Genomic DNA, 9,006 nt, shown 5'->3' with positions numbered 1-9,006 from the left:
ACCACACACACACACACACACACACCACACACACACACACAACACACACACACACACACACCACACACACACACACACACACCACACCACCCAAAGCAGGCCTAATGCACATATGCCAACACACACACTACGAAACCCTTCTGTATTTACGCACCAAAGAGAAAGTTTTCTTCTCAAACATGACATACTCCTTTGTACTTGTATTGCTTTATTCTGACTAAGCTACAGATGGTACCCTGCTCTTCTCCTATCAAGGTCTAGTTCTGACACTAATAGTTTCTCCTGCTGTAGGCTGGACAGGACAGAGACAGAGAGCAACATTTCCCGTGATGTTTGAGCCAGGATGTCTGAGCTGCCTGATGATCTGAACACCACTTCTCTACATACCTGCCCGCTGCCCTCAGTACTACTCAGCAATTACCATAATACTGATTGGTTTGCTGGTATTTCTAAGAGGTGATCGAAGCAAACAGAAACTACGAAGTTCAGTTCATGACAGTGCTATTTGTTTGCTATCCATTTCAGACGCTGCAGTAATCTCTGGGTTCCGCTGTTATTTTAGATTTTTTGGAAAGCTAAGGATCATCTGTAGGGAAGTTGGTCCTTCTGAAATGGGGATCATTTTGGGACCTTCAATTATCCCTCTTTCTAGGAGAAACTGTGCCAAGGTGATTCACTGGCTTGGGACTAGGGAGGAAGGTGCTCTTTCATTCCTTGCAGCTGCCAATTTCTGCAGGCAATTCTCCCTTTTATTGCCAGTGGGTGAATTGAGGCTGGATTACTAAATGTGCCATGATTAGGAAGATTGCCTGTAATCTCACCTAGCCACTGGTACAGATGGTATTTTGGCYGGAGATATTGGCAGCTGTCATTTACAGTAGAACTGCTCACCTTGCTCTCATTTTCTGTCATTTCATCCTGATAGACATTTACATAACTAGTCTGATAAGATTAGCGTCTTTCATTAACCCTTTGGCGCAATCGATCACATATTTGTGATCATTGTTGAGAGGTCCCTGCAGCGTACCATTGCAAATATGTGATTGGAACGTAGCAACAGAACGGATGATGCACCAAACGTGTCTAAACAGCATTGTTGTCTGAAAAACATCTAAACAATTGTAACGACCCTGTGTTTATAAGCGCGGATATTGACTGTGCCGCACGAGCATGCATTTGCGGCACAGTCGATAGCGCGCTGGACTTCGGGCTATAAGGTCGAGGGTTCGAGACCTGCTCCCTGCCTGTTTCATACACAATGTTTTGTACTGTAGTCCACAATCAGCTCCTTTGTCTTGCTCACATTGAGGGAGAGGTTGTTGTCCTGGCACCACACTGCCAGTTCTCTGACCTCCTCCCTATAGGCCGTCTCATTGTTGTCGGTGATCAGGCCTACCACTGCTGTGTTATCAGCAAACTTAATGATGGTGTTGGAGACGTGTTTGGCCATGCAGTTGTGGGTGAACAGGGAATACAGGAGGGGACTAAGTACACACCCCTGACGGGCCCCAGTGTTAAGAATCAGCGTGGCAGACGTGTTGTTGCCTACACTTACCACCTGGGGGCAGCCCGTCAGGAAGTCCAGGATTCAGTTGCAGAGGAGGGCGATTGAGATTGCGTCATCTGTGGATCTGTTGGGGCGGTATGCGAATTGGAGTGGGTCTAGGGTGTCCGGGATGATGCTGTTGATGTGAGCCATGACTAGCCTTTCAAAGCACTTCATGGCTACCGACGTGAGTCCCACAGGGCGGTAATAATTTAGGCAGGTTACCTTCGCTTCCTTGGGCACAGGTTCTATGGTGGTCTGCTTGAAACATGTAGGTATTACAGACTCGGTCAGGGAGAGGTTGAAAATGTCAGTGAAGACACTTGACAGTTGGTCCGCGCATGCTTTGAGTACACGTCCTGGTAATCCGTCTGGCCCAGCGGCTTTGTGAATGTTGACCTGTTTAAAGTTTTGTTCACATCAGCTACCGAGAGCGTTATCATTCAGTCATCCAGAACAGCTGGTGTTCTCGTGCATGCTTCAGTGTTGCTTGCCTTGAAACGAGCATAAAAGGCATTTAGCTCGACTAGTAGGCTCGCGCCACTGGGCAGCTCACGTCTTGGTTTCCCTTTGTAATCCGTAATAGTTTTCAAGCCCTGCCAGATCTGACGAGCGTCAGAGCCGGTGTAGTTGGATTCAATCTTAATCCTGTATTGACGCTTTGCTTGTTTGATGATTCGTCTGAGGGCATAGCGGGACATCTTATACGCGTCCGGATTAGTCTCCCGCTCCTTGAAAGCGGCAGCTCTAGCCTTTAGCTTGATACGGAAGTTGCCTGTAATCCATGGCTTCTGGTTGGGATATGTACGTGCAGTCACTGTGGGGACAATGTCATCGATACACTTATTGATGAAGCCGATGACTGAGGTGGTGTACTCCTCAATGCCATTGGATGAATCCTGGAACATATTCCAGTCTGTGGTAGCAAAACAATCCTGTAGTGTAGCATCCGCGTCATCTGACCACTTCCGTATTGAGCGAGTCACTGGTACTTCCTGCTCTAGTTTTTGCTTGTAAGCAGGAATCAGGAGGATAGAATAATGGTCAGATTTGCCAAATGGAGGGCGGGGGAGAGCTTTGTATGCATCTCTGTGTGTGGAGTAAAGGTGGTCTAGGATTTTTTTCCCCCTGGTTGCACATGTGACATGCTGGTAAAAATTTGGTAAAACTGATTTAAGTTTGCCTGCATTAAAGTCCCCGGCCACTAGGAGGGCCGCTTCTGGGTGAGCATTTTCTTCTTTGCTTATGGACTTATAGAGTTGGTTGAGAGCGGTCTTAGTGCCAGCTTAGTCTGTGGTGGTAAATAGACGGCTARGAATAATACAGATGAGAACTCTCTTGGTAGATAGTYTGGTCTACAGCTTATCATAAGGTACCCTACCTCAGGCAAGCAATACCTCGAGACTTCTTTAKTATTAGACATCGCGCACCAGCTGTTATTGACAAATAGACACACAACCCCATCCCTCATCTTACCAGAGGTAGCATCTCTGTTCTTCCGGTGCATGGAAAATCCCGCTAGCTCTATATTGTCCGTATCTTCGTTCAGCCACGTCTCGGTGAAACATATAATGTTCGTTTTTAATGTCCCGTTAGTAGGATAATCTTAATCGTAGGTCATCCATTTTATTTTCCAATGATTGCATGTTAGCAAGAAGAATGGATGGCAGTGGGAGTTTACTCGCTTGCCTCCGGATTCTCAGAAGGTTGCCCGATCTGCGGCCCCTTTTCCTGGCGTCTTTTCTTCACCCAAAAGGCGTGGATCTGGGCCTGTTCCAGTGAAAGCAGGATATCCTTCTCGTTGGACTCGTTAAAGGAAAAAGTTTCTTACAGTATGCGGTGAGTAATCGCTTTTCTGATGTCCAGAAGTTATTTTCGGTCATAAGAGACGTTAGCAGCAACATTATGTACACAATAAGTAAAAAAATAAGTTACACAAAATATCACAATTGGTTGAGAGAATGTAAAGCGTCAAACCATGTTCTTCAGCGCCATCTTATCCAAATGTAACCACGTTTTGGAAGGTCCACCAACATTCATCCCGTAGATGAAGCCAAAGCATAAACCTAGATAATACTGTATAGCGCCATAGTTTACGATAACCCATTATATCTACAACCTCGCCTCACTCATGCCACGGTCTCTGCACACAATATATAGCTGATTACACGCACACACCATTCAATATGATCATCCACACAAACTATCTGACTTTGTTGCTTACATTACTTTATCCACCCTGTTGTCACTCTCCTCCGCACAACAAGGTTCAAACCTATCCAAGCCAGAAATATCTTCCTTGCTTGGGGACGAGGCAGGCATCTGTAGGCTACATGTCCAGTGGTGATAATACATTGACATGATGATAAAACGTAGCCACCTCTGTAGCCCAGTTTTTCCAGGGGAGGATAAATGAACACAAAATATTCAGGATACCAGCGTTTCCCTTAGCCATGGGTGGCATATATAATATATGCACATACCCCACTTTCACTTTGTTTGTTCGCCACTACTGTATCAAACGCACTGGACTTAGCAGCTCAGGTTTCCAGCCCTGTCTCACACTCAGACAGGCTCACACCAAAGCCTCTTTCAGATAATAATACATGTAATATAGATGATCATTATTATTATATAATGATCAATAATACCATAGATACTCCCTGCTACTACTATAGGCAGAAAGGATAAGAGATTGAGTGGTTATTAAATACAGTTTTATAAAGCCAAATATAAAAGCAGAAAATTAGGTCTTGATGCAGTGAGGGGTGCAGAGAAAAGCGGCAAAATGCAACAATCAAATTCTAGAAGAGCAGAATAGAATTTGGGTGCCATGTGCAAAAAGAACTTACGCTGTACCAGCTGTTATTAATATTTATAACATATGTGTCAAAAGGTTAAAAAACATACTACCAATCAATGCCAATGATTTAACAAAAGAAGGTAATTATTGGTTTGGCAGGGATGAATTGAACCCCACCATTCAATATGAAACAAAGTGATGCAACTGTCATTATGAAGGACATTCAGAGAGGAAGATAGGAACTATTATGGTAATTGAAAATATACATGTTAGCAATTATGGCACTGCCAGGGTTTTCAGCTGAAATTGTCTATTTCAAGTCAGCTCAAATCAGATATTAACGCTCAACGTAAAATCCAGAACTAGTTTGTAAAAAACAGTACAGTATGCACTGGAATAAGTGTGTGTGTGTGAGAGTTGTATGTGTATTGACAGGTTGCCATAGGACCTCCCCTGCTGGGCTCAGAGCTAGGCATAGTTCCCCCGGGGGGAAAGGATGGGCTCTATTCAGACCGTTGCCATGGGCCTCAGCTGTTGCTAAGGACACCATCCACCATGCTGGTTTGGCTGCAGCAGCTCCTGGCACAGGAAGGGATCTATCTCTCTCTCTTTCTCCCTCTCTCGCTCTCTTTATCTCTCCCTCTCTTGTTCTCTCACTCTCTTTCTCTCCCTCTCTCTCTCATTCTCTCCCTCCTTCTGCCTCTCACTCCCTCCCTCCTTCTCCCCTCCCTGTCCTCTCTTCTCCTCAGTGTATACCTTACTAAGGTGACAGCGGAGGGGAGTCACAGCAAATAGAGAGAACAGAGGAACAGATGAACAGAGGGCAAGGTCAGAGAGTAGGAGAGGAGAAAGAGGAGAGAAACAACAGATCTGTTTAGCTAATGGTGGACAAACATCAGGCCAGCAGCAGGTCACCTCTATTCACCAGGATCTGGGCCCTGGGCTCAGGGGGCTGACTGGGCTGGCTGACACCCTGCAGTACACAAACTTGTTTTCCACTCGTGGCACTGGTGCTACCAACTGTTTCAGTTGATGGCACCAGCACATGATTTGGTCGCACCGATTTTTGTAATGTTTAGCTTGCCTGTTTTAACAGTCTATCATTGCACTGTACAACAATACTTAATTTTAGCCTATATAATTAAAGCTGCAATATGTCACTTTTAGCCGACCCAACAAAATTCACATAGAAATGTGAGTTATAAACCTGTCATTCTCATTGGAAGCAAGTCTAAGAAGGGGTGGATCTGTTTTATCCTCATCAATTTACACACAAAACCCTGTAACTGAAATATCACAATTACATAAGTATTCAGACCCTTTACTCAGTACATTGTTGAAGCACCTTTGGCAGTGATTACAGTATTGAGTCTTCTTGAGTATGATGCTACAAGCTTGGCACACCTGTATTTGGGGAGTTTCTCCCATTCTTCTCTGCAGATCCTCTCAAGCTATGTCAGGTTGGATGGGGAGGGGGGGGGGGGTGTATTGCTGCACAGCTATTTTCAGGTCTCTCCAGAGATGTTCGATCGGGTTCAAGTCCGGGCTCAAGCCACTCTGCATTGTCTTCGCTGTGTGCTTAGGGTCGTTGTCCTGTTGGAAGATGAACCTTCGCCCCAGTCTGAGGTCCTGAGCGCTCTGGAGCAGGTTTTCATCAAGGATCTCTCTGTACTTTTCTCCGTTCATCTTTCCCTCGATCCTGACTAGTCTCCCAGTCCCTGCCGCTGAAAAACATCCCCACAGCATGATGCTGCCACCACCATGCTTCACCGTAGGGATGTGCCAAGTTTCCACCAGACGTGACATTTGGCATTCAGGCCAGAGAGTTCAATCTTGGTTTCATCAGACCAGAGAATCTTGTTTCTCATGGTCTGTGAGTCTTTAGGTGCCTTTTGGCAAACTCCAAGAGGGCTGTCATGTGCCTTTTACGGAGGAGTGGCTTCCGTCTGGCCATTCTACCATAAAGGCCTGATTGATGGAGGGCTGCAGAGATGGTTGTCCTTCTGGAAGGTTCTCCCATCTCCACAGACGGAACTCTAGAGCTCTGTCAGAGTGACCATCGGGTTCACCTCCCTGACCAAGAACCCGATGGTTCACAACTTCTTCCATTTAAGAATTATGGAGGCCTCTGTGTTTTTGGGGACCTTCAATGCTGCAGAAATGTTTTGGTACCCTTCCCCAGATCTGTGCATCGACACAATCCTGTCTCGGAGCTCTACAGACAATTCCTTTGACCTCATGGCTTGGTTTTTGCTCTGACATGCACTGTCAACTATGGGACCTTATATAGACAGGTGTGTGCCTTTCCAAATCATGTCCAATCAATTTAATTTACCACAGGTGGACTCCAGTCAAGATGTGGAAACATCCCAAGGATTATCAATTGAAACAGGATGCACCTGAGCTCAATTTCAAGTCTCATAGCAAAGGGTCTGAATACTTATGTATATTAAAGTATTTCTGTTTTTTAATTTTAATATCTTTGCAAAAAATTCTAAAAACCCGTTTTCACTTTGTCATTATGGGGTATTGTGTTTAGATTGCTGAGGATATTTTTTTTGAATACATTGTAAAATAAGACTGTAAGGTAACAAAATGTGGAAAAAGTAAAGGGGTCTGAATACTTTCCGAAGGCACTGTATACATAATATCAATTACCTTGTGCATGGGCATGCTGAACCTCGACATGGCCAATTAGGGTGTTGGAAGGTCTCCCTTTTTCAACGATGCCGCAATACACTATTTCATTCTTTAGTGGAGATGTCGGTATCACTGTCTATCATGAACGACAGGTATGGGGCTGAAGTGAATTTGGCACCAGTATTTTGCTTGAGAATGTCTGAGATTACGCCAATAAATTGTGCACAATGCTTGTCGTTGGCGTATGTTGGATTTACAGCCAATCTGTTCTTCCTCTGAATTGTTCATTTGGTCAATGGCATTTCCTCTCTGGCTATATTATAAGCTGTATTGACCTTTGTTATCATTTCAGATTCCTCACTTGAGCGGGAGGCTGCATCTTGGTGCTGACAGGCTGACGGAAGCTGGGCAACGCTACGGGATATGCATCCGTCCCTACACTTCGTGTGCTTCCTACTGTCGATGTGAAACGTCAACGTTTTGAGTTTGAATTGTGTTGATGCAGTTGCGAATTTGGAATTGGAGGGTCCACACTCTTTACAGGACATGCAGTACATTGCCTTGTTTTTGTATCTCAACTACTGGAATTCTTTCATGCCTATATATTTTTCAATGGCTGTGCCTGTGAATCCTCCTCCTCCACCTCCTCACTTCTTGCGGGCCCCGACTGATACGGTTCCTCATCTATTTCCTCTTCTGGGGGCACAGCAGGTGATGGGCCGGGGGACACAGTTCGCTTCCTAAAACAAGTCTCAATAGTCTGCTTCATTTTGGCACTTTTGAGAAAAAATAGCCACATTTTTTTGCGCGAACATTTTTTTCAAGGTTACTCCAATCGGGGAGGGGTGAGGGAGAGACTGAAGCCAAAGTGATTTTTATAGAGAAAGTGATGTAAATAAAGAGTCGGACACAGGTGTAAGACTGTCTTATGGTTATTTTTTGGTCAATTGCACATTACTGTTTGAATTAATCATGATAATAAAAAAAGCTAATTGTGAACCAAAAACATAACCAGCTAAAAAAATTCACTGCCACTTTTGCGACCAATTAAAGGTGTGTTGCACTGCCAAGTCAAATGGTCACAAATGCAACTGTTCTGGTCGCAGTATCAAACCCTGCCCTGGGCTGAGGCTGACATGGAACACACATACAAGTTTCAAGTTTTATTAGTTGTATGTACAGGATACACATGGTATACATCGTCCAACGAAATGCTTACTCACAGGTTCCTTCTCGACAATGCAACAACAATAATTAACAAAAGATAAGAATACGAACACAAAGTAAATGGCTCTGTAGAATATAATAAACATTTTAGCATCAGTATAATACAGGAAGGCACAATTTAAAGTGCAATATTTACACGAGAGCCAGGATCACGAAGATCACGCTCCCTGTTGCTCCCTGTTAGGACACCTAATCTCTGCAGGCGGGCAGGGAGTGTAGAACTAGAGGTGTGGATTTAGGCTGTGCAGAGGGAAAAACATGGAGCTCTATGGGTGGGAGTAATCTGAACAGTCTCCTTACTACCTTGACCTACAGACCTCCAGGTCTCTTGGCCTACACTCCCTGCCCGCCTGCCCTCTTTCTGGGTCTGAGAGTTCAGCTTACGGCCTGGACCTACAGACCTCCAGGCCTCTTGGCCTACGACAGCGGAGGAAGTTATTCTTCTAGTTTCTACTGTTCCACAAGCACTGGCAGGCAATGCCTGTATAGTCAAGCTGAATCACCCCAAATGTGACCTGTGTGTATATGTGCAAGTGTGCTTCCATGAGTGGTGTGGCTTGGCCACCAAAGCAAGCCTGGTCTGTGCTATTATTAGGCCTAGAGGCCTGGAGGTGTGGAGGCTGTAGAGAGGGGAAAACATTGGACCCCAGGGTGGGTGTAAGCTGAACTTCGCAGGCCCAGAGAAGAGGCAGGCAGGTGGGCAGGGAGTGTAGGCCAAGAGGCCTGGAGGTCTGAGGTCCAGGCCGTAAGCTGAACTCTCAGACCCAGAAAGGGCAGGCGGGCAGGAGTG

The sequence above is a fragment of the Salvelinus sp. IW2-2015 genome, linkage group LG7 (genome assembly GCF_002910315.2).
Source record: "Salvelinus sp. IW2-2015 linkage group LG7, ASM291031v2, whole genome shotgun sequence".
Lineage (NCBI taxonomy): Eukaryota > Metazoa > Chordata > Actinopteri > Salmoniformes > Salmonidae > Salvelinus > Salvelinus sp. IW2-2015.
This window is presented reverse-complemented; position numbering follows the sequence as displayed.